Source organism: Pinus tabuliformis, chromosome X (genome assembly GCF_031772625.1).
Source record: "Pinus tabuliformis cultivar Carrire ecotype Pingquan chromosome X, CPIR1, whole genome shotgun sequence".
NCBI classification, from domain to species: Eukaryota; Viridiplantae; Streptophyta; class Pinopsida; order Pinales; family Pinaceae; genus Pinus; species Pinus tabuliformis.
In genome coordinates, this window is record NC_142308.1 from 1,410,900,577 (window position 1) to 1,410,926,944 (window position 26,368).

A 26,368-nucleotide genomic window follows, 5' to 3' on the forward strand; every position below is an offset into this window, starting at 1 on the left:
AATTTTGAAATCCCCATCTTCGAGGGTCAAATAGATGCAGATGCCGTAGATAAATGGTTAAGTATGCTAGATGGGTATTTTTCTGTTCATGAATTTTCAAGTCGGGAAAAGATTGTTTTCGCTCTTCTCAAAGCAGCCCCCCACGTCAAGGACTGGTGGGAAACCTACTACGAGCAGAAGGATGAAAGTACAGGCTCACTATTTTCAGCCGCACCCACTTGGAATGACTTCCGAGATGCCATCAAGGAGCAGTTTACCCTGTCGGAAGCTATGAGGACAAATACATCAAATGGACCACACTGCGGCAGGGACAAGACCAAGATGTGTCGGAGTTCACAAACATTTTTCATACCCTTCGCACACAGTTGGGTATCAAAGATTCTGAGCTACATCTGGTACTCAAATACCGCGGCTGCCTACACAAATACATCCAGGAAGAGATGGGGTTCTTGAACATCTCCTCACTCGGCACGACGTACCGATACGCTGCCAAAATCGAGCAAAAGTTCAAACAGAAGAAGCGAGACATTGGATCTGCAAATCCAAAGCCCAAAGGACAAAGCCAAGGCGGGGTGACCCAAGACAACTCGTCGAAGCCAAAAGAAAAGAAAAATACCACGAAGCCAAAGAAGGACACATGAAAGTGGTGTGAGTTCCACAAGAGTCCCACTCATAACACAAGTGAGTGTTGGACCAAGCAGTTGTTGGTGGCTGAGTTGATGGCTTCCGAATCAGATGCATGTTCCGACCCTGAGCCAGAACCCGACAAGGGGAATGGCAAAGGGAAGCAGATCATTGATGTGGATCCCAGCGCCACTATTACCACTGCCAAGATCCAGAAAGATAAGCCCAAAAATCCAGAGGAAGGGGAGCGCCTTTTCCAATCACAGATGTGGGTGAAGGGTTCGTCTCTACAATTCATTGTCGACAGTGGTAGCCAAAAGAACCTCGTTTCAGCAGAGGTCATGAAGCGGTTGGGCCTACCAACTACACCACACCCACAACCATACAGTATCGGGTGGCTTCATGAAGGACGAGATCTCAAAGTTCGCTAGCAGTGCTGCCTTCCCTACCGCATCAAGCGCTTCACAGACGAGGTATTGTGTGATGTTACACCTCTAGATGTTTGTGATGTATTATTAGGCCAACCATACTTGTGGAGGGGACATGCTGTGTATGAGTCAAGGCCTCGTGCTGTCATTATTTCTTTAAATAATTCATTATACAGGATACCAGAGGTAGCCCCACCTACTGCCACATCTTTGATCATTGCTAAGAAAGGTAGCAAGCTCATATCACAGACCAGGAAATTCATCTGTCTGGTTCACCCCCAAAGTAAGGGGAAGATCGTTGCTACATCCATGACCCCTGCAAAGGGTTCCTCTTCACAGCAGCAGCAGCAAAGGAATACGGTCATGACAAAACACAGGAACAACTTATCCTAATCCACAGGGATACTACACAAGCTTCAAGTGGGCAACAAAGTCTAGTTGCATCTGCAGAGAGAACGCCTTACCAGAACCCATCAGAAACTCAGACCACTCCAACATGGTCCTTACACCAGTACCAAGGCTACGGGAAACAATGCTTTGAAGCATAGCATTCCTCCATTCCTTCGCTTGCACCAAGTGATGAATGTGGACCATTGTCGACCATGCTTCCCACCATTTCTGAACACATCAGAGATTGCAAAACAGCTCACCAGGGACCAAGTTTAGCAGATGGAGGAACTCAATGCAATGGGGACCATTGCTTCCTAAGGGGGGAGGAATGATCCAGGTGGATGTTGGTGGCCACCCACCTATCCCATTTGGACCCCCACAACTGTCTCTTTCAGTCTTTTCAGTTTCCTAAATTGTAGCACAGTTTACTATTTATAGCAATTTTTCGGGTCCTGAACTTCCGGAGCCGTTTTGAGGCCGTAAACGACGTTTTTTGGGAATCTGGGGCAACATGGGTCCATGTTGCCTCCCAAAGTGGTAGTACTCGAATAGATCTTTCTAACGAGCTATTGTATGCGTCAAACGGAGATCGTATGCCAAAGTTACGACCCCGCGAAATTGATGTACCAATTTACCCAAACGGGGCCCACAATTTGGTGTTTCATCTTCTAGGGTTAGGTTTTGGAATGTTAAGGGTTTTCCATTGTTTCTCAACAATAAATAGGCCTTCGAGCCTCATTGTAACTGAGTTCAGAACAGTTCAGAGGCATGTATCCACCACATCTCTTCTCAGAGATAAGCTGCCATCGTCCTAGCTGGTTTATTTCCATTTCTGGTTGTAAGCATATTTCAGTATTTTCCATTAATGAAATGAAGTATTATTTCCGCTGCATCTTTGTGTATATGGTTATATCTGTAATTTGTTGCGTTCGTGTTTAAATCCGGATCACCTGAACCTGTGCCAGATGGTCTCTGTCAGACCCATACCAGATTATCTTCAACCAAAGCCTGTCCCTACTGATATCCATCAAACCTCCATATACGTGACTGTCTCTGCACAAACCTGCGTATGTACGTGGATCCTCCTTAGGAAACTCGCGTACCCCTATTTTTCTCTGAAACAGACAAGATTTAACAGCAAGATGATGTATCAACTACACCCAACCTCTATCTGAGGTATTCAAATGTCTCCCTGGGCAGTGGTTTGGTGAGAATATCAACAACTTGTTCCTTAGAAGGAACATACTCCAACTTGACCTTTTGTTCCAGCACTTGTTCCCGGAGAAAGTGATACTTGATTGGTATGTGCTTGGTTTTTGAATGAATGACTGGGTTCTTTGAAATGCTGATTGCACTTGTATTATCACATAAGATGGAGATAGGTGGTGTAGAGGTGATTTGAAAGTCCTGCAAGGTTTGCATCATCCAAAGAAGTTGAGTGCAACAAGATGCAACAGCCACATATTCCGCTTCAGCTGTAGATAAAGCAATCGAACTCTATTTCTTGCTGAACCAAGATACTAATCTGGAACCCATCAAGAATGCTCCACCACTTGTGCTCTTTCTGTCATCCACGCTTCTAGCCCAATCTGCATCTGCATAAGCATGTAGAGTGAGATCTGTATCTCAAGGATACCATAAGCCATAGTTTTGAGTTCCTTGAAGATACTTGAAAATTCTCTTTACTGCCTAAAGATGGGTTTCTTTAGGATTTGCGTGAAATCTTCCAGCTATTCCCAATGCATGCATGATGTCTGGTCGAGTAGCTGTCAAATAAAGAAGACTTCCAACCATGGATCTATAGGTTGGTAGATGCACTGCTGCAGATTCATCATTTGCACTGAGGCTGCATCCTGTAACCATAGGGGTACACACTGGTTTTGAATCTTCCGTGCCATATTTCTTCAAGATCTGCTTGAGATACTTGGTTTGAGACAAAAATATACTGCCTTCATTTTGTTGAATTTGCAATCCAAGAAATTATGTCAGTTCTCCAAGCAAAGACATTTCGAATTCTTTCTGCAGCACCAAGGCAAAGCTTTCACTCATAGCTTGTTCATTGCTGTCGAAGATAATATCATCTACATACACAACAAGTATTAGCAATTTGTCATTTTCAATTTTTATATAAAGATTTCTATCTACTGATCCTTTTGAGAATCCTTGTTGAAGAAGATATTTGTCCAAACGGTAGTACCAAGCCCTTGGAGCCTGTTTAAGACCATAGAGAGCCTTTTTTAGTCTGCATACAAGATTTGGATCATTCCCAAGAATGAAACCATCTGGTTGCTCAATGGACACTTCTTCTTCTAGGCCTCCATTCAGAAAGGCTGATTTCACGTCCATTTGAAATACTTTGAACTTTTGAAAGCTTGAGAGAGCAATGAACATTCAGATGGCCTCTAGTCTAGCAACAGGGGCAAAAGTTTCTTCAAAGTATATTCCTTCTTGTTGAGCATACCCTTTACAAAGAAGTCTGGCCATGTTTCTAATCACTTCTCCATTTTCATTCAACTTATTTTTAAAGATCCATTTTGTCCCTATGACATTCTTCTCTTTTGGTCTAGGAACCAACTCCCAAGTGTTGTTCTTTTCGATCTGCTCAAGTTCTTCATCCATTGCCTTGACCCAGCATTCATCTTTGCATGCCTCTTTTACATTTTGTGGTTCAGTGGAGGAGAGCAAAGCCAAATAGATTGAGGCTTCTGCAATTGTTCTTCTTGTTTGTATACCTGCCTCTTTCTACCCCAAAATTTGAGATTCTGGATGATTCTTCTGAACATACCTGGATGGAGTCTTCTCTTCTATCCTTATCTGTTCCTCTGGTGCCTCTTTAGGTTCTTCTTCATCATCTGTCTGATTTGGAGAGTAGTCTTCATCCTCTTCGATATTTTCATAATTTACTTGCCTAGGAATGTATCCTTTTTCATCAACCACTACATCAATGCTGTCAGCAATTCTTCCAAGTCTTTTATTGTAACACTTATATGCTTTGTTGTGGGGAGAATAACCAAGGAGAATGCCTTCATCTGCTCTAGGTTCAAGTTTGCCAAGCTGTTCATCATTATTCTTAATATAGCATTTCCTTCCAAAAATTTTGAAATGCTTTACTGAAGGAGTCTCACCATACCAGAGCTCATGAGGAGTTTGAGTGTTTTTCACTCGGACATTTGTTTTGTTGAGAATAAAAACCGCAGCAAATGCAGCTTCACCCCAGAAGGTTGCGGGAGTTCCAGACTCATCAAGCATAGCATGAGCCATTTGTTGGACCGTTATGTTCATCCTTTCCACCACTCCATTTTGTTGAGAGGTCCTAGCTGTAGAGAATTCCCTTCTTATTCCATGTTCTTCACAGAAATCAAAAAATTCATTTGAGGTAAACTCCCCACCTCTGTCAAACCCGAGGCACTTAATTTTGTGATCTAATTCATTTTCATCCAAGGCTTTGAAGGATTTGAATTTTTCTAATGCTTCGTCTTTGTGCTTCATAAGTCCTAACCAAACCATCCTGGAGAAGTCGTCAATGAATAATATAAAGTATTCCTCTCCTCGAGGTGACCTTGTCCTAAATGGACCACATACATCTGTATGGACTAGCTCAAGAGGCCTGCTAGCTATTCCTTCCTTCTCAGGGAAGTTAGTTTTGGTTTGCTTACCAAACTGACATGATTTGAATATTGTGTTGTCTGGAATTTTGATATCTGGAAGACCACGGATTGCCTGGTATTTGCACGCTTTCCTTATTTGTGAAAAGCTTAGATGCCCCAACCTTCAGTGCCATAACCAATGTTCATCATCCTTGCTCAAATAGCATTGTTGTTGTCCTTCTTCAAATATGTATAAATTATTTGGAGTTCTTCTACCTTTGATCACTACTTTTCCTGCATCAAGATCACGAACACTACATCCATTTGATCGAAATATTACCTCGGTTCCTTGATTGCACATCTGACTGACACTCAGTAGATTATGCTTCAAGCCATCAACATACAAAACATTTACAGCTTTGACCTTTTCTTTCAACTGAGTAGTGCCTCTTCCTTTTGTGACTGTAGGGGTATCATTTTGAAACGAAACTTTCTTTCCCTTTTCTAAAACACTATATGATTCAAGTTTTTCTTTATCAGCTGTCATATGCTTCGAACATCCACTGTCGATGTACCATAGATTTTCCTGTCCTTCTGCATAAAAAGCTATCCCACATCCTTTTGGTTGTGGTTCCTTTATTCTCCATGTTCTGGTGCTTGAGGCTTGTTCCTTTGTCTGCCGAAACCTGCTCCTGCATTCAGAATCTTCATGACCGAAGTTAATACAGATAGAACATTCAATTTCATTTTCAAGGGCCAAAAATTTGTTATAGGTCCTTTTTGTAATCCCAGTCATACTTTTTTGTTTTTGAGCTTCTCTAGTCATGATTGTTTTATAGGCAACACATTGAGCTGCTTTGTGACCAAAGTTATGGCAAGAGAAACATTGGCCATTGAAGAAACTTCTGCGATTATCAAATCTACCAGCCAAATGATTGTAGTTTCTATTATCATCCATTCTTGAAGCAAATTGAGAAGTCATTACCTATGGCTAGTTGTAGCTTTTGTTCACCCTTAAGATGGATTTCCCCTTATTTACCTGGTAGTCTTTGTTTATTCTTGATGTAATTCGTCCCTGTTTTACCTAGTGATCTCCATTGGGCTTTTTCTCATTCCTCCTTGCTGCATCAAGATAACTCTTTGAGGTGGATGCTTGAGATGGTTCTCCATTATACCCCAGACCTGTCTTGATTAGTGGAGAACGCTGTGCATTGATAATCTCATCCAGATTTTCAGATCCTTTAACAAATTTAAGATTAAGAGCCTTTGTTTTCTCAATTTATTTTCTAAGGCCAACAATTTCACATTCTAACTTCTCAAGAAATTTTTCTTTTTCATCAAGTTGGAATTCCATAGTATCAATGATCATATCTTTTTCTTCTAAACATGTTTTGAGTCTAGAAATCTCTTCATAAAAACAATATACATCTATAGCATCCATGTAATCATCAACTTCAAAAGCCATTAAAAGTTTATAATCATTACCTCGATCATCTTCGTCACTATTTGATAGGCCATCACTGTCTTCATGAGTGTAGTAACTTTTCTTAGTTGCTGTCATGCAGAAAGAGTCGATAGTGCGGACACAACCAACCTCCCTAGAAGCTTAAGGCTTTCTAGTGACAAACAAGACAATTAAGAGCAATCCTTCTCTAAATATGCATTTATCATACAAGAAATCAAGTGTTTAGATCCTACCTGTAACCCAACGATGTTGTAGTAGTCCAGCCTCGTCGATCTGGATGAGCTCCTCCTTCTCTTCGAAACCTGCATTCACTAACAATCAAACAATTAAATAGCACCTGAATATCTCATAAAACAAAACATATTTAACATACAGACCAAGGAGTATATGAAACAACTCATAAATAACAAATTGTTGAGAAGAATGGACTTATTTGTATTAATAGGAAACAAAAGAAACCATTACAACCTGAGCCTTAGTGTTGTGCAAGTTCCTCCCGGGGTCCAGCAAGAGTTTTCCTCTACTTTGATCAGCTCACCCACTTCCAAATGAAACAAGAAAGGATGACAATCTCTCCTCACAAGCTTCTACAAGGAAGTCCTAATCTCAGCAGCATCTACCCTTAGGAACTTTCAGCTTTCAACCTCCCCTCCCTCTGGCCCAATGCATGTATTTATAGTGCTGTAGAGGAAGTTAATCAGGTCCACCATCAATGGGATAAGCCCCTCTTTGGGTGGGTTAGCTCCCCTCTTGATGGGATAAGTTCCTCTTCCATAGGGATACATGAACCATCTGGAGGCACTCCATACACGTCAAAAAAGCTTCTAGAATGCTCTAGAAATGACCACAAGCAACTTTTTTGGAGTGAAACTTGCGCCTTTTGACCTTTACAGATAGAGCGTACAAGTACGCAGGTATTGTGAACTTGGATTGCGTACCCGCAGGTAAGGCTGAAAGAAACTGCGTACCCAGAGATAATTGACTTTAAATGACTTTTCTCTCTTTCTTTGAGTTTGACATGGAAAGCAGAGGCATGAGACTTGCCAAGGAGGATAGTATGACAGTTGATGGAGCCATACTAACTGCAAATAGTCATGGTGACATTTTTTAGTGTAACAGATTGCCCCCTAAAGTGCGAAGCCTGAAGTAGATTTAGGGTTTCAAATCATCTAGGAAGGGTGAAGTACTTTATCATTTCATGGATTATCTTGTGGAGAGCCTGGTCAGAACCTGCAAATATTCAACACAAAATACATATATAAGATGATATCATCGCTGAGGTAGGCATTCCCATACTCAGATTGAAAACTTTAACTAACAATCTAACTACTGCTCTGACATAGGAATGATTTTGCAGTACATCATAATCATAGACTCATGTAGACACAGTATGGACGCAGCCATCTGTTTATAGTTAGTCTACTTATACAATGAATACAAAACTCCTCGCAACCTGGATGGTGGAAAGTAGATCCAGGGTCTTCATTTCTACTTCCCGAATTGGTACGATTCTATCCATGCGAATAAATGAGTTGATGTCGAACATGGTAGAAACCACTTGATTACCAGTCAATGATGTAAACCGTTAACAAGTGTGAGAGAAACCACCAGTGATGTCAATGGTTCTCAAAGTACCTAGTACAATCCATGAGATGTGAATGAATGAGTCGATGCCGAACACGTCATGGAATCCTTCGATCGAAAGTCAATGATGTAAACTGTCGTCAAAGGCGAGAAACCTGCCATTGATGCATGCAGACTTCAAGGTACTGACGATTTATAAGTCATCTCTCTAGATAATGTGCTGATGTCGATAGAAAGCGACCCGTTGCAGGCAAGCCAACAACACGAAATCATAGTTCAAGTTGAAGAAATGTTGCTGTAAGGACTGGCTCAGGGACGGTAAAAAATGGATGACAAGTATTTTGCATATGAATGGTTTATTTGCAGAGACCTCTTGAACACATAACGACACGACAGATGGCTTGGCGGCGATTGACCCGAAGTTAATACCCAGAAATGGTTGAAGACTTTCAAAGTGGTTTTAATCAACTTTACGACAAAGGATTTCCCAACCCAGGTGAATGAAAAGTGTCGTGTTCAAGAGTGGTAGTAAGGTTCTTTTGTGACAAAGGATAACAAATAGGTTCATCCTTCTCTCTTTTCCCCCACCATTTCTGGCAAGTACCCCTTTATTTTTTACAAGCTTGAGGAGGATAACATATGCTTGATTATAAGCTCATCCTTCGGATGAGTCCAACTTAGTTTAGATTCGAACCCTAAGAAGGAGTGGTTCGTTCCTGTTTGTAATCGAATAGGTCCTTTACTGTGAAATTTTAATGAGTCCAGTATAGGAGAAACTCGACGTTTTTCAATTTTAGATAGTGTAAAAAAACTAAAGAAGACTCCAGGGTTGAACTTTTTCGTAAATTTGTGTCCCTCAAGCCCGAAAAAGTATAAAATAATACCTGAGAGAACCGCTTGATCTTGCGACCAAGGAGTACTTTCATGATTAGTGCCTCTGACCTGAAAAGTAAAACGCAATCAAGGACACGTCGTTTTATTTCCAATATCGAGTTTGAAACGACAAAAACCTGGCAATCTTTTCCTGTTTTTACGGTCAGAAAAGGGCTATAAGGGGACCGTCTTTTAATTCTGTTTTAACGAGTGTAAAAGAAACGCTCGGCAATCTTTTCATGTTTTAGGAGTCAGAAAAGGGCTTAAAAGATGACTCTGATGTTTTGGTTTGTGAAAAATGATCATTTTCTCTGAAAGTCCTTTTGTCCTGCACAAAAACAACACTTTACTCATACATGTTTAAGATAGTCAAAAATACATTGAAAAATATCTCTCTATGGTGAAAAATAAACAAACCTAGCATTCATTTATCGAAAAAACCTATAAAAGGACTTTTTACCATGTCATTTTTACCATTTTACTGTTGAGGGAGAGAAAAGGGCTTTTGACAAGAAACTTCCCGTGGACTTTGCGGAGAATCCGACCGTCGAAATCGAACGCCGTCTCTTTCAGGTATTTCACAACATCCTCCTCTTTGTTTTCATCCGTTTAAAATTTCATTTTAAGTCTTAGTTTGATTTTTTAGGATTTTTGGGGTTTTAGGATACGCTTTTCGGGCGTTAATGGGAAAATGGTTGGAGTACGCAGCCCACCTTCAGAACAGCTGCGTACCGCCGCTCTGTTTCTGAACGCGGGGTGCGTACTCCGTGCAAAGCAATTTCAAAACCCCAATACTTAAAATTAAACCATTATTTTTTGATTCAATGAATTCTAATGGGTGTTTTCTGGTGTGTAGATTGCCCACCATGCTTGATTGGCGCGAAAGAGAACACGAAGATGTCGATTTGGCCGCAATAGATCATCAACCTTCCATTGATGCTTTGAAGGCATGCGGTCTCTACAAGTACTGGGCCATACCTGGCATGAGGGCCCAGGTGCCATTCTTAGAGTGGCTGGTTGAAAGGTGGAACGTCCAGGAACAATGCTTTTACATCGGAGGGCACCAGCTCGAGATAGAGCCCTCTGACATATATTTTCTCACTGGTTTGCCTAATAGGGGCGAGCAACTGTCTCTGTTCGGGACTAGGCCGGGTGGCCAATCCCTTGCTAGTCTCCGGCTAGAGTGGTGCAACAATCAAAACCAGGAGAAGGGGATAGAAATCAAATACATATCCCGACCTGAACTTATGGTAATTTCCTTTACAGTTACCAGACTCTGCGGCGCGGCCGCTTTGCACAATGCCACCGGGTCCCAAATGCGGATGGCGATTGATTGCTTCCGAGGCACCATTTTCAACTGGTGCGATGCTGTGTTGGCCAACATGAAGGGCCAACTGACTAGGGCAAAGAACGGGAAATTGAAGACCTTTGGGTATGGGCCTTTAGTTGTGAGCTTTGCCCTAGAGAGAGTTCCAATGCTTATCCCTCAGCATCTCACTGTTGCGGTTGGGCCACCTCGGGAGCCAAAGTTGATGCGATGGGTTGCGGTGATGGCCCAGCATCCTGATGAGGGAGCGGGAGTTGTCCGATTTCCTGCAGGTTACTTTCATTGGTTGGAGAACCAGGTCTTTGCGATCCAGGATTTTCCTTATGCCGGAGTAGATTTTCACGGTGATCCGAACATGGTTCTTCCACAGGGAGAACAATGGGACGACAGAGGTACTTCATTTTTCACAAGTTTTTAAATTATCTATTTTTTTTGTTTTTTATATCGTCTCAAAACTGACAGTGACAATTCCCGAAATGCAGATGTAGGCCCACAGCGTTCAATCTCCGGCCATTCGAGAGAAGAGTACCAGTTGCTCCAGCACCGGCTCCACAGGATGCAGCCGCAGAGACCTTAGCCGAGTTGGAACAAGACCTAGAGCGTCTTATGGCGGGTATACCAGAGACGACTATAGATGATATTCCTATCCGACTTCAGCGCTATGTGGTCGCAGTCGTAGGACCTTTCAGGAGGTTCCTGTGTAGAGTAGCGCGGGCAGTGGTGTCGTATAGAGAGCACCACCAGTGATTGGCTAGTCACTTTTTGTAGACACATGTGACATTTTGGTTTTTTGTACTTATCATTTTTGCCGATCATAAGGTGTTTTTCAACCTATGATCAAAGACAATGTATATTTTGACACACTCCTATCTATATATATCATTATTACCGGCTTATCTTGTTAAACATGTGTGATTAAATGTTAATGTTTTTAAATTTACATGTATGATTATTGCAAATGTCTGTCTAACATTCGAGAAGCAATTGCATCTGCTAAGGTATTAAAGGACCTTGGAATATGTTGATATTCGATGTAATCAAATTCACGTTCCAAAAGACGCACTCTCAAAAATAATCTTAATAACAATGGATTTCTAATGGCATAAACTCTATTAAGCTGTAATACAACGAGTTCAGAATCTAACCTCACTATCAAACTCCGAATCCCAAATGAAATGGATTCAGATAATAATTCAATCACTGCATTGTATTCTGCAATGTTGTTTGTTGTTTGACCAAGGCTCACCCCATGCATAGAAACTAACTTGTCAGAGGGCGAATAGATAACCCAGGCTGCGGAAGAGATATTCCATGTACTATGACAAGCACCATCAGCAAATCCAATGTACGTTTGGAGAGGCATCGACATCTGCAAACATCAAAGGTAAAACCAAGATAAGCAGAATAACGACGAAAAACACACTTTATAAACTAAGCACACTGTCTATTCTAACAAACACACTAGCTAGAAAGAGAAAATTAACCTAACTATCCTAACGAAAAATCTTCACACCCACCATTTACGCATAGTACCTCTTTAGGTAAAGTCCATTTCTGGGTTTACCCAAAGAGTCCCCATCAAAGTCAACCAGCTCATAGGCCCCTTTTGCTAGCTTTCGCTTAACAATGTAGGGTCCATGCCACATAGGAACGAATTTTCCAGCACCTAATTTATCGTTAGCTTGATCATACAATAGCACTAGGTCTCCTTCCGAAAAATTTCGAGGGATCACATTTCGATCATACTGAGCTTTCATTCGTTTTGCATGAGTCTCGATTGCCAGTGCAGCATCGCGTCGAGTCTCATCTAATTGAGCTAAATACAATAAACGCTTCTCCTCTTCGGAAGTAGCTGGAAGTAATTCGACAGCCATTTGAAGTGATGGGATTTCGCATTCAATAGGCAGCACAGCTTCCAAACCATAAACTAGTTGGAAAGGAGTGAACCCTGTTGATGTTTTCACCGAAGTTCGATATGCCCAAAGCGCGGAAAATAACATGTTGTGCCAATTCGACCGATGAATGTCAATGATTCGTCGGATCATGATGACCAAAACTTTGTTGATGGACTCAACCAGACCGTTGGCTTGTGGATAATAAGGAGTTGAGCTATCGTGGTGCAAACCAAGCTGGCCTGTAAGTTCTGTCATCATAATGTTTCGAAAATGGCGCCCATGGTCAGTGATTATCACTTATGGGACACCAAACCTAGCAATAATGTGATTGAATATGAAAACTGTAGCGGTCTTGCCGTCTGCCTCGAATGTAGGCATCGCCTCGGCCCACTTAGTAAAATAATCAACCGCAAGGATGATATATGCATGCCCCCCGGCCGAGTGAGGGTTACATGTAATAAAGTCGATACCCCATTTGGAAAAAGGACCAACGACAATTATAGGGTGGAGAGGAGCTGGTGGTGCACGCATCTTGCGATGAAACACTTGACAATTGTGGCATTTTCGGACCGCAATGATACAATCTTTAAACATGGACGGCCAGAAATAGCCAGCACGCAACACTTTCTGAGCTGTGGCATACCCAGACATATGACCGCCACACGCCCCAGAGTGACAGTCATTCAAAACCCTTTCTGCCTCTTCGTGAGTTAAGCAACGTCGGAAAACCAAGTCCGCCCCACGGCGATAAAGAGTATCTCCAATTATTTTGTACTATTGGGACTGGAATCGAATTTTCCGACGTTCCGTCTTAGAAGCTTCGGGCCGAAAGGATTGGGTTTGGAGATAGACAATTATATCCCCATACCACGGATCTAAAGTGCTGATGAGAAACAAAGATTCGTCCGCAATGGGTTCCTCTGCCACAGTCTCCGTGTCAGCACGCGGGAAGTCACACATCAACTCTGCAAAGACTAAAGATTTCTTAGACTTAGATTTTTCAAACTCTAAGTCGAACTCTTGCAGGATAACGATCCATTTAGAGTACTTGCCCCCTAGCAATTGTTTAATCATAGGGTTGCAATCCGAAATGACTGTAGTTTTACGGAGAAGAATGTAATGACGAAAACGTTGAACAGCCTGAACGGCTGCCAGGGCCAATTTCTCCACATGCGAATATTTTAGCTCAGTGGGATTTAACGTCCTACTAAGATAATATATCACATGTTCCGTTGCGAATTCGTCTTCCTGAATTAATACCATCCCAATTGTGGAATGAGAAGCGGCGAGGTACAAAAAGTAGTCTTGGTTGTAGTTGGGAGGATGCAACAATGGTGCATGGGTCAACGCGTGTTTAAGTGCATCAAAAGATTGTTGAGCTATCTCATCCCAAGAGAATTGAGCGTTCTGTTTCAACAACCGTGTGAAAACTTTTGTAACCTCGGTGTAGTTAGGAATGAATCGGCGTAGAAAGTTTGCTTTCCCTTGCAAACTTTGGAGTTGGCGAAGACTCGAAGGGGGAGGCAATTTGATGATAGCTTCGACCTTCGAGGGATCGACGCGAATGCCGGCTTTTGAAACTACAAATCCCAGCAATCGTCCCACTTCTATACAGAAGACACATTTGTGTGGGTTCAAACATATACGATAATGCCTACACCTCATGAAAATGGCTCGTAAATGGACAAGGTGATCAGCTCGATGTAAGGAATGAGCAGGCAAATCATTGAGGTACGGTTGTACAAAGTGTTTGATGTCGTGAAACGTGTAAGACATTGCCCTTTGAAAAGTGGCTCCGGCATTCTTAAGCCCAAAAGGTAATTTGCAATAAGCAAATGTCCCCCAAGGACAAATGAAAGCCGTTTTTGGTTGATCGGCAGGTTGAATATTGATTTGATTGTAACCGAAAAAACCGTCCATAAAGGAAAATATTTCACTGCCGGCACAATCATCAATTATTTGATCGATATAGGGCATGGGATAGTTGTCTTTAGGACAAGAACGATTAATATCCCTATAGTCGATGCATATTTTTATTGTTCCCTGCTTCTTGTTAACCGGAACAATATTCGATGCCCAATCCGTTAACGAGATCGGATAAATGAAACCTACTTTCAACAGCTTCTCAACTTCTGCTTTGATTGCAGCTACTTTTCGAGGATGTATCTGACGCAGACGTTGCCGAACGGGTTTAGCGTCCGGGTAAGTCTTGATCTCATGAACAACAATGGAGGGATCAATTCCTGGCATTTCCTCATAGGACCAGGCAAACACGTCACGAAATTCTTGAAATAGGGCCTTGTATGTTTGAATTTCGTCATCTATACACGAGGCACCTATATGAATGTTCTCAACAATTCCAGTTTTGACTGAAATGTCAATGGCAATAGTTTGGGAAATGTTTCCCAAATTCAACTCTGAATCAGGATGTTTCATGGGATTCTGAGCATCCTTGACATATTCAGCCGTAAAGATTGATGAAAAATCATTTTCAAAGTCATCACCCTCAGGTAAAAACGAAGATCTATGATGGAGATCTTCCCATGGTAGATCGTCTACACTTAGGATTTCGCGAAGTTGCTCGTCAGATGACACGACTTCGGGAAACGCTATCCGTTCTGAGGTTGATGTGAAAAGTGATTCCTCACGGACCACATTCATTTGGTCGATTTGGGTTGAACGAGGGTCGGTAAAAGACTGCACGACTTCATAAGCAATTTCATATGGACTCAAAGGCATAGCATCACCGAATGAGTCTATCTCAGATTCATATGGGACAATCCATGGATCATCGTAAATAATAGTATCTGACGTAATCATATGAATGAATGCGAATGAAGGGTCTGCGTTGATCGGAGGAAAAGGAAAAGTTCCCAGTAAACCGAAATCTTTAACTAATCCTACTCCAACATCCTTATAAGGGATAGTCGTTTTACCGACATGCTGGATACTCTCTGAAGAGGCTGGGTCGGATGAAAAGAAAGCCAGCTGGTCTATTGTCACGATCTTGCCATTAAGTGGAAACTTTATAACTCTGAAGACCGATGAGACGACTGCTGTCATAGCGTAAGACCAACTTCGACCCAAGAGAAGGTTGTAGTCTAGAGGGGCATCAACCACCTCCACATCCAGACTAACAGTTTTTCCTTCAACCCCTATAGGCAAAACCTGTAGAATGCCAAACAGATGGAACCCACGGCCATCAAAGGCCTTAAGAATTGTCGGGGATTGGTTCAGCGAAGGAGAACCAAGTGATCTCCAACACTGAATTGACATAATACACGTGGAAGCTCCCTCATCAATTATAGTCTGATGAATAGGCCTGTTTTTTACTATCACTGGAATCTGGAAAGCCATCTGATGAGGGAGACGCGGTGTACTATTTTCTAGATCAAAGATTATCAGGTTCAGGTCCTGAACGTCAACAGCTCCTATAGCCGACAAAAGTAATTTTCGTTGTGCTGGGCATGATTGTAGCACTTCTAAAGCCGACATCGCTGAGGGTGAAACAGCTAAATCCTCAACAATGTTGTAATTCTGGGCCGCTCTCGCATGTGGATTGAAAGCAGACCTTCGAAGTACACCCTTGGCGGGCGGTTTGATTACTAAGTCAGGGTTAGGTTTCTCGATCTGTAGTGGATCAGAACCGGGAGCTGAGGTTGATGGATTTGACTGAGAAGATTCTGCTTCTTTCGATCCATCAACAGGACTTTTACTACCATAATCGTGTGATCGAGTCGCAATCTGCACATGAGACATCATCAATATGGGTTCTTCACTGGCACTCGAGGAAGAACCTATCATTTTACTCTCCTGCTTTGGAAACGGATCTTTCAAAACAGCAGGAGTTGGGGAACCCTTGACGATTTTCACAACCTCGGCCCGATGAGGGCAATCTCTTGTAAAATGATCCTCTTCACAAATAAGACAAGGATATCGAGGTTTGTGCTTTTCGTCATTGGTTTCCGACTTTTCTTTTTTCTCCTTTGGAGCCTTGTCTGCTTTATCCTTCTTCTTACCTTTCTTTTTCCCACCGTTTTTTGATTTGGCTGTAGATGACTCTACAATGTGAATATCAGCGGAAATTTCAGGAGAAGATTCTCCTGTCGGGGAGTCTAGTAAGGTGATAATGGGCGAAGAATTCTTTGAATACTTCTTCTTGCTTTTAGTATTCACCGTACCAATCAGGCCATCAGCAACATGAGATCCCGAAGGAGCAGCAGCGATTTGATTCGACTTTGGAAGATCTGGGATCTTTTCATGTAACGTGCCCGACTGAGTATAAACTAAGTCAAGGTACTGCACTTGAGCAATGACTTGCTCTTCAGTAACTACTCCAGCCTTAGCTACGTCTTCAGTAATCTTCGGTAATAATGATTTAACAAACCATTCAGCTAAGATCAACCAGTCTAGTCCAGTGTTCAAACTTCTATACCTTCGGTAGTTACTCAGTCGCCAATCACACCTAGTACTCCATCTCAAATGACTGCTGCAACTACCGCAACATCTGTTCCTTCCACCACACCTACTTTCGGAGTATCGACAGCTCCGGTTTCTACTATCTCTGCCACTACTCAACAGACATCTTTACCATTGTCTGGATCTACGATTCAAACTACGGTTCAGATGCCTGTGGGGCAGCCCGGTTTAAGTACGGTTGTTACTTCTCAACCACAATTTGTTTATCAACCGTACCAGGGATAGTACCAATACGGGCCTACTGTCCAACAACCGGTTTACCAGTATCAACCGTATCCTCGGTACACTTATCAACAATCACAGCAACCCCAGTACGGTCCGGTTAATCCTGGTTTTCCGGGAGGATACAATATCCCGAATGCGATTCCTGTTCCAAGTTATCCTGGATATCCTCCTCCTGGGAATGGTCTTGTGACCCAGAGTTTTAGGGATCCTAACCGGCAATTACCGTTTATCGCAACTTTGGATTTACCAGACTTGACGCGCCTAACTAACGATCCAATAAATTATCTTCCGTTCTGGCCGCCAATGCCAAATAAGTTGCCCAGTGACATACCCAAGTTCGAAGGTAAGTCTGGAGAGGATCCATCAAATCACGTGATGACTTACCACCTCTGGTGTGCTTCAAATTCTATCTCGGATGATTCGATCCGTTTACGTCTTTTTCAGCGTACGCTCATTAGTCTCGCGGCCAAGTGGTACATTGAGTTACCACGAGCCTCTTTTTATAACTTTAGTCAGTTAGCTACCTCGTTCTTAACACATTTTCAGTTGCCGGTCAGATATGATAATGGCACCGAGTTATTAACTTCATTAAAACAGTCGACGTCCACTTATATTTCTGACCATATTCATGAATGGCGACGTCGAAGGCGTTTAGTGAAAGTTTTTATCCCGGATTCTGGGGTATTGACCCATGACAGGTTGAGGATATTGAGATCCATAACTGGATTGAGGGTAGGATTGATAATTGATAGGTACATTTCCCATACCTTGAATGTAAGATTGACCTTGAGGTGGTTGATAACCTTGACTCGAGTACTGACCCCGGGGTAGATACCCTTGAGGTAAGTACTGATACTGGGGTTGACCTTGAGGCATATATTGGTACTGAGGTTGACCCTGGGGTACATATTGAGGCTGGGGTTGACCTTGAGGAATGTAATGTACATACTGTCCTTGAGGTTGCCCCCCAGACGCAAGTTGTGTATCTTGAGGTTTCCCCCTAGGCGTTAATTGAGGCTGCCCCCCAGGCAGTAATTGACCACCTTGAGGTTGAGAACCGGGAATTGAACCTGACATCATATAAATGTCTCCTACACCCAATGGTTTATTACCATTGTTTCCAGCTAATGACCCATGTCCAATGGGTTGACGAGATGCTCCTGCAAAGGTACTAGAAAGTGATTGATACCCAGTAGGAACAGAAGGACCACCATACAAGAAAGATTCAGGGGGTTGAGTAAACACAGACGACTGACTAGACATATTTACAAGAGTATAAATACCTCCGGGTGGATAAGGAGTACGAGGTGGAGAAAAACTTATCCCTGAGTTGTCTAAGTAATTAGTTAACGAAAGGTACCAAGTAGTACTTCTAGGTGGACTGTAAAAGATAGATTCACGCTCTCTTAGATCAATAGTAGGTTGATCTTCAAGAATAGGGCCTACTTCTTCTTCTGGAGCAAGTTCTTCAATAGCTATCAAACCAGAAGGAAGATTTTCAGTTATGACTCTTTCTACCCTAGGTGAATCAGGAACACTAGAAGTTGGAGTAACAGGTTCAGATATTTCAGGTTCTTCGCCTATATCACTAGTAGACAAAAAACTACCAGCAAGCTCAGAAACTGCAACAGCTTCAGAATTATAACCTGTTTCTAGACTTTGGTAATCTGGATGGACTACCAACGAAGATTCTCCTTCTTCAGGTGAACCTACTTTACTGCCACTAGGAGGAGTTACAAGGACTTTCAAACCTTCGTAATGTCCTGGGACGTCTTGAGGAGGTTCACCCCGAAGTCTACGGGACTTCCTCAACAATTCGGCAATGGAAACAATCTCAGGAGACTGGCCCCGAAGTCTAGGGGACTGCCTCGGTAATTCCGCCACAGTTAAAAACTTTTAACTACCGCACATGCAAACAAAGTAAAAATCTCAAAACAAACCACCTAAAGTCTCTAAAGAACCAAACGAATTTGAATCACATGCCTAAAGAATCTAGGGCGTCAAACCATGCACAAACAGTAGCCTTCCAGACCGAAAACACTAGTTGGTGATGAAGCCCAACATCGCCGAATTCAGTATAGAAGTGGTGGGTGGAACAGTTACCCCGGCAACCTTCTTAATGAATAGACCGGCACAAGTTCCTCCACTTTAACCGTCTCGAGTGAAGTGAACCCCCCCGGAAAATCCAAGTGAGTCTAGCCGACGTCTACTCCAGGTACAGTGGGATCTTCCCTCCACCGTCACCTCGGGTAGAATCCTAAAGATAATGGTCACTAAGGTTACCAACAACAACAAATACACCTGGGGGAACAGTCTACACTCCGACAGCACGCAAGGGCAGAGTATCAAGCTCAATCCCCTTGCCGGCTCCTTGACAATAATCCAAGGTTTACCGACAAGTGACCCCTAGCTCCTTGACAATGGTTAATCTGAGGTTTACCGTTTGTAATATGTGCGTGTCTGGCGTCATTCCCAACGAGGGAGGATTGATCCCTTCACTGGTTTGGACACGAGCTCGTGCTTCTCCTTTAAGAGGAGCTTTCCCAGAGTATAAATAAAACAGTTGGATTTATCCTACCACAAGATAAGCTACTTGTTTGGTTTTGTTGTCTTGGAGAGTTAATTACTCTCCTACTCCAAGACACTAGCCTGATCTATATTGGTGTTTCAGAGCCCTGGTAAATAAAAAATTACTAAGTTGATTTTACTTTAAGCGTTAATTTTTATGGCTTTTCTTTAAGACAAAAGGTAGCGGAGATGAAACTGATGGTGTGTAGACTCGACTCAAACCACTAAAAGATGCACTTAGGATGATTTATGCTACTTTTCTTTTTCAATGAATTCCCTAGCTAAGAGAGTTGGAAAATGCAAAATTGATAAAAGCAACTTTCTTAACAGACAATCAAAGAAACAATCTCTTTATCTTTTCCAAGCATACAACTCATGACCACTAATTATTTTGCGAAAATGCCCTTTTCATTCAAAGACTCAAATGCCACTAAGCAAACTTTTCTTTCAAAGGAGATTTTTGGATTTTTTCCCTACTTAACAAAGCATTTAAAAATCAAAAAGCAAACCTTTACAAATCTATGACAATTAAATCAAAGCTACTCAAAAGTAAATCAAAAGAAATTCACCTAATAAGAAAATCTAATGAGGCAAAAGCCTACTAAAGATGATTCCTGGATGTTTTACTCAGTCAAAATGCAACTAAGGACTAGTTAATGCAGAACCAAAAACCAGTCAAAAACAAAAATCAAAATCTTTTGTTCTTTTTCTCAAAAATAAAATTCAAAGTTCAATCAACAAACTTTTTCGAGATTCGCAAAGAGAAGACACAAAGGTAGGTCTCTCACAAGGGTGAATTCTATGACAGGCCCGACTCCTAAGAGGGTTGAACAAAACCAGGGAGATCCAAAGTTTGACAACCTCTAACGCCAAAGTCACTACAGGACCAGTTAAAAATCAAACCCTAAGGCAAAATCTCTATGAATTCCACTAAAACACTTGACACTGACGAAACAAGTTCAGATGAAGATCTCTGGTAGGTAACCAGTGGATCTGGGTGGAAAAAACAAATTAAAAGCAAAATCTAAGAGGCAAAAAGGAGAAAATTGAAATTTTCTCAATTTTGACAGGGTACGCAGGCAACCTGTTTACACAGGTGCGGGTACGCTCTGTGCACACAGTCGCAGTGTGTACAAGTACGCATTGTGATGAACTCAGAGGCTGCGTACTTCTAGCAAAACTAAGAAAAACTAAAAACTAATTTAACCCTAAGCTAGCCCACCCAAACACACAGTCAGACAACCAAAAACCAGAAAGAAAAAGACTTTTCTCATATCAAAGTTTCAGACAAAGGTAAAATCATTCACATCAATGGAGTTCCCCAGTGGAGTCGCCATTTTGTCATGCGGAAAGAGTCGATAGTGCGGACACAACCAACCTCCATAGAAGCTTAAGGCTTTCAGTGACAAACAAGACAATTAAGAGCAATTCTTCTCTAAATATGCATTTATCATACAAGAAATCAAGTGTTTAGATCCTACCTGTAACCCAACGCTGTTGTAGTAGTCCAGCCTCGTCGATCCGGATGAGCTCCTCCTTCTCTTCGAAACCTGCATTCACTAACAATCAAACGATTAAATGGCACCTGAATATCTCATAAAACAAAACATATTTAACATACAGACCAAGGAGTATATGAAACAACTCATAAATAACAAATTGTTGAGAAGAATGGACTTATTTGTATTAATAGGAAACAAAAGAAACCATTACAACCTGAGCCTTGGTGTTGTGCAAGTTCCTCCCAGGGTCCAGCAAGAGTTTTCCTCTACTTTGATCAGCTCACCCACTTCCAAATGAAACAAGAAAGGATGACAATCTCTCCTCACAAGCTTCTACAAGGAAGTCCTAATCTCAGCAACATCTACCCTTAGGAATTTTCAGCTTTCAACCTCCCCTCCCTCTGGCCCAATGCATGTATTTATAGTGTTGTAGAGGAAGTTAATCAGGTCCACCATCAATGGGATAAGCCCCTCTTTGGGTGGGTTAGCTCCCCTCTTGATGGGATAAGTTCCTCTTCCATAGGGATACATGAACCATCTGGAGGCGCTCCATACACGTCAAACAAGCTTCTAGAATGCTCTAGAAATGACCACAAGTAACTTTTTTGGAGTGAAACTTGCGCCTTTTGACCTTTACAGGAGTACGCACCCATTGCTTTACAGACAGAGCGTACAAGTACGCAGGTATTGTGAACTCGGATTGCGTACCCGCACGTAAGGCTAAGATAAACTGCGTACCCAGAGATAGTTGACTTTAAATGACTTTTCTCTCTTTCTTTGAGTTTGACATGGAAAGCAGAGGCATGAGACTTGCCAAGGAGGATAGTATGATAGTTGATGGAGCCATACTAACTGCAAATAGTCATGGTGACATTTTTTAGTGTATAAGTTGCATTCTGTTTCTTGTTCCATCTAACAGGTTCCTTCCCTTTGTCAATCTTATCCTTATGAGGACACTTGGCAGCATAATGACCGACTCTTCCACAAGCAAAGCATTTGAAAGGTAACTTACCTCGAAATCTTCTAGCACCCTGTTGAAGATTCTTGACAAAATTTGATTCTTCTTCTTCTTCTGACACGTGTCCTGACTCATAGTAGTCTCCTTTGCCTGAAGCCTTGAAAGCAGCCTCTCTCTTGTCTGATAGTCCTCCTTTCCTCATTTCATAAGCAGTAAGAATCCCGTGCAGCTGTGACATGGGAAGGTTTCATAGATTCTCTTTTTCTTCTATTGCAGAAACTTTAGATTCAAACCTAGGGCACAAAGATCTTAGAAATTTTTCAACCACAACAACCTCTTTTATTTGTTCACCCAAGTTTTTCATACAATTAACAATCTCATGTACACGAAGGAAATAGTTAGCAACACTTTCATCATTGTGCATTCTGAGATTTTCATACTGAATTCTGAGGGTTTGAAGTTTTGCTCGTTTTACCTGTTCATCTCCTTCATAGCTCAGAATAATCTTGTCCCATATTTCCTTTGCAGATTTATACTGCATAACCTTGACGAATTCTTATTGAGATAGACATCCTAATAGGGTATTGACTGCCTTTGCATTTGTTTCATATTTCTTCTTCTTAGCCGGATCTGTAGGAGTTGCTGATGGAAAAGTGTAACCTGTATCAATGATATCCCGGACTTCTGTACCAAGATATTGAAGATAGGCAGTAACTCTTACCTTCCAATATACGAAGTTTGTCCCATCAAAAATCGATGGCCTGATAGATGCTTCTCTCTTGTAGTTGCTCATGATGATGGATCTTCCTCCAAGCGATCAAGCTTCTTTAGAAGGACCTGCTCTGATACAAACTATTGGAAATAATACTGAGAGGGGGGGTGAATCAGTATTATCAAGCCAAATATTCCCTTTTAAAAATCATAGGATATATGCTACTTCAGTTAGTAAAACCCGCGTATATACGCAACTATGTAGAAGGAAACCCGCGTATACAATGCAAACTTATGATTTACTTTATCTTTCAGATGTTGATTATTAATCTATGTATCTGAGTGAAATAAACAGTAACCAGACCAGTAAAACAGAACAAAAGACAATCACATGCAAGAACACAAGATATAAGGTGGAAACCCAATGTGGGTGAAAACCACCTGCTGCAATTCGTCTCTATCTTTCTTTAATTAGAAAATTCCTTTTACAATGTACTGGTGCCGTCCTTTACCAGTACGCAGGCTACAACCTGCAGAGAGCTACAACCCTCTCTCATTTTCCAGCTTCTCCTGGAAGGGAGCTACAACCCCATTAGCTCTTGTACTAGCCAAGATACTAGTATGTAGGCACTGGCCTACTGAAGGCTACAACCTTCTCTTTCTTGTAGGGACAACGTTTCATAAATTTTCAGACCGGATCCATGAACATCAATCAATCATCAAGTATATCTGCATCAAACAATCTCCTTTTCCCCGATTAGCACTGAATCAAGTAAACACTTCTCTGACAGTTGTACCCAGAACATAGTAACAGTAACCACACACCAAATTCTGAACCCAGAATACTGCAGCAATAAGCAGAGGGAGCTAGATCATTATTTAAAAGATATATGCTACTTCAACAACCTGAAACCTACGTGCATACGCACATGTGTTTGGACCAACCTGCGTATACGCCGTTTTCATTCACTGAACCAGCGTATATACACTCTTTCACTTCATTGAACCTGCGTACAGATCTATAAAGGATAATTCATTCTTTCAAATATTTAGACACTAATTAACCCAGATTGTTAGATTTATAGATCAAGCATGCTCCTCATATAACAGATCAAAATCTTACAAAGATACTATTATTCAAGCTTAAATATTATGACCCATCAATAGAACTTATCCTTCTTTATGCAGTAAGGTTCCTCCTTCATTCAGATCCAGATCTGTACCATAACCCCAATCACAAATATTTCAGATCTAGCACTTATTAGATATTCAATTCAATCAGATTAATTTCCTTGCCAAATGACCTCCTTCCTCTTTTATAGTCTTAGGCCTTTCACAATACCACAATCCAAAACCATAATAACACAATACCATGAACCCAATACTTGGGGTCAACACTTTTGGATGCAATACCATGGACCAAAACTATAGGATCAAAAACTGTCAGACTAATACCATGAGCCAACCATGAAAGTGCATGAACTTTTCTCTTCATGAAAGGAACTTTTCTCTGCATGAAAGTGCGTGAAATTTTCTCTATATGAAGGAAACTTTTCTCTGCATGAAAGTGCGTGAACTTTTCTTTACATGAAAGAACCTTTTATCTTCATGAAAGTATTAGACTCTCTCATAAAACAATAATAAATCCAAAAATAAATAAATTAATTAAATATTCCAAGTTAGGAATTTGTGCCTAACTCTTGGGTTGTTCCTCTAAGATAGGAGTTAGTTTAGGTAACTCCTATATTGGTGTGTGTCTGGTGAGAAATTATCTCAACCAAAGGAGAAATTATCTCAACCAAAAGTGTCTAAGATAGCACGGACTATCTTGAGAACACTATCTCTCATCTATTTATTTGTAACACTATTTTCAATTATTTTAATGGAATGAAAAATGTATGAAAGTGAGAGAGAAGCATGAGGCTTCAGCCTTTTTCCGCCAATATTGTGTGTCTGGCTTTTATGTGTGATTTATATATTTTGTCTGAGTTAATTTCTATTTTCAATATGTGGTATCAGAGCCAGCAAGGCACCATGGACCTCCATTAGCTGCTCTGCCTTCATCTTAGCTTCAGATTGATATTTTAACATGGTTGCCTCTTCAAACTGGAGTGCCTGTTCAACTTTTTGCATACGGGCTTTTTGTTCGAGCACTTTTACAGCACATTTGAGGCAGAGCTGGCAGATGTTATTCCTGTTGTGAAGACATCTATAGGAGGCACCAGGATTGTTGGCCGTCTTTGTGCTGGGAACAAAAATGGTCTTTTGCTGCCAAATACAACTACCGACCAAGAGCTTCAACACCTGAGGAATAGTTTGCCTGATGAAGTTGTGGTGCAACGTGTTGAAGAACGACTATCTGCGCTTGGCAATTGTGTGGTGTGCAATGATCATGTTGCTCTCATTCATACCGACCTGGACAGGGAGACAGAAGAATTAATAGCAGACGTTCTGGGAGTTGAGGTTTTCAGGCAAACTATTGCGGGAAATATTCTTGTTGGGAGTATAGTTGTGCGGTTTTTAACCTGTTCAATCCATCCGAACCAAAGTTCAATACGTGAAGCCTGTAAGTAGAAGCTATCTTGTTTACTATCAGTTTATGTATTGGGTTTGTCTAAACCGGGACAATCCCTGATCAGTCCTCTCAATTCTCTATAAATCGAAGTTTAGAGATTGCTGAGAAGGTAATCCGGGGCATCAGGGCCATCAAAGCCATCCCAAATACCCACAAAGAGCCAACCATGCTCCTCAGATACCACAACATGAATTCTATCTTCACCAGCCTTACCTTGAGCCCAGTGAAGGTTCTCGCTCCCGAATGAATCCGACGATGTGTCATCCAAGCTGGGATCGCCCCTGGAAGATGTTGGAGAAAAGTTGACAATCTAATTATAATGATCGATTGGTAACTAGCCGTGGTTGCGGTGGTTTTGTTCATCTTGCTATCGTCGAGGTTGTTGTTTCAGTGCCCTGACAACGATTGCAATATAGAATTCACCAAGTTCGAGACTAGCGACATATTGGTTGTGATACACACCCTTATATACTTTTGGCTCCTTGCGTTATTCAATGTCGTCATCTGAATACATATTAATACCAGCTAACTGATGAAGTTTTCTAGTGTTGTGAGCTTATCCCTGGCTCAAAAAGCTTCAGTAGATTGCTAGTAGGACCTGTTGGGTGAATTTCCCCTATCAATTTTAACTCAGAACTGTGGCTCGATTTTGGGCCTTTGTCTGCGCTTGAACCACTCCATATTTTTTGTGCATAAAGGCATCATCGTAATCCCCCATTGTTGCATGAGAAAACTAGAGAAAAACCCCCGTCCGTCCTTCTGGTTTGTCTAAAATGGCTCTCTTTTTGTCCAGAGCCCCATTCTCCGTAAACTTCTGCGAGGGTTCTTGTTGAGCCACCTTAAAGCCTTGAGCACCAACATAAGCCCACTCCAGTGTATAATCACCATCGTAAACCCTGTGTAAATCCATTACAAAAGAGAAAACTGTGTGAAGAACCAGCGTTAGGAAGCAGCAACAACGCCAAAGACTCTTCCAAATTCACGACAGCATGTGGATCACTGTGAATTTTTGAGCCAATGGATGGATCTGTATAGCACTATGAGGATCTTGATACCACCGTGGAGATCTGCAGTTTGGAGCTAGCAAAGGAAACATGTTTTGGACAGACCATATCATGGAGACCAGCTTTAAAAGGGCTCAAGTAGATATCCTTGTCTTCCACGGAGGTAATCGCTA

General features: G+C 41.6%; 1 pseudogene; it reads left to right on the plus strand.

Moving 5' to 3' along the window:
* LOC149145317 (eukaryotic translation initiation factor 6-2 pseudogene) overlaps nucleotides 1–25,190 on the plus strand; it is a 111,937-nt pseudogene extending 86,747 nt beyond the window's left edge.
* The last annotated feature ends 1,178 nt before the right edge of the window (nucleotides 25,191–26,368 follow it).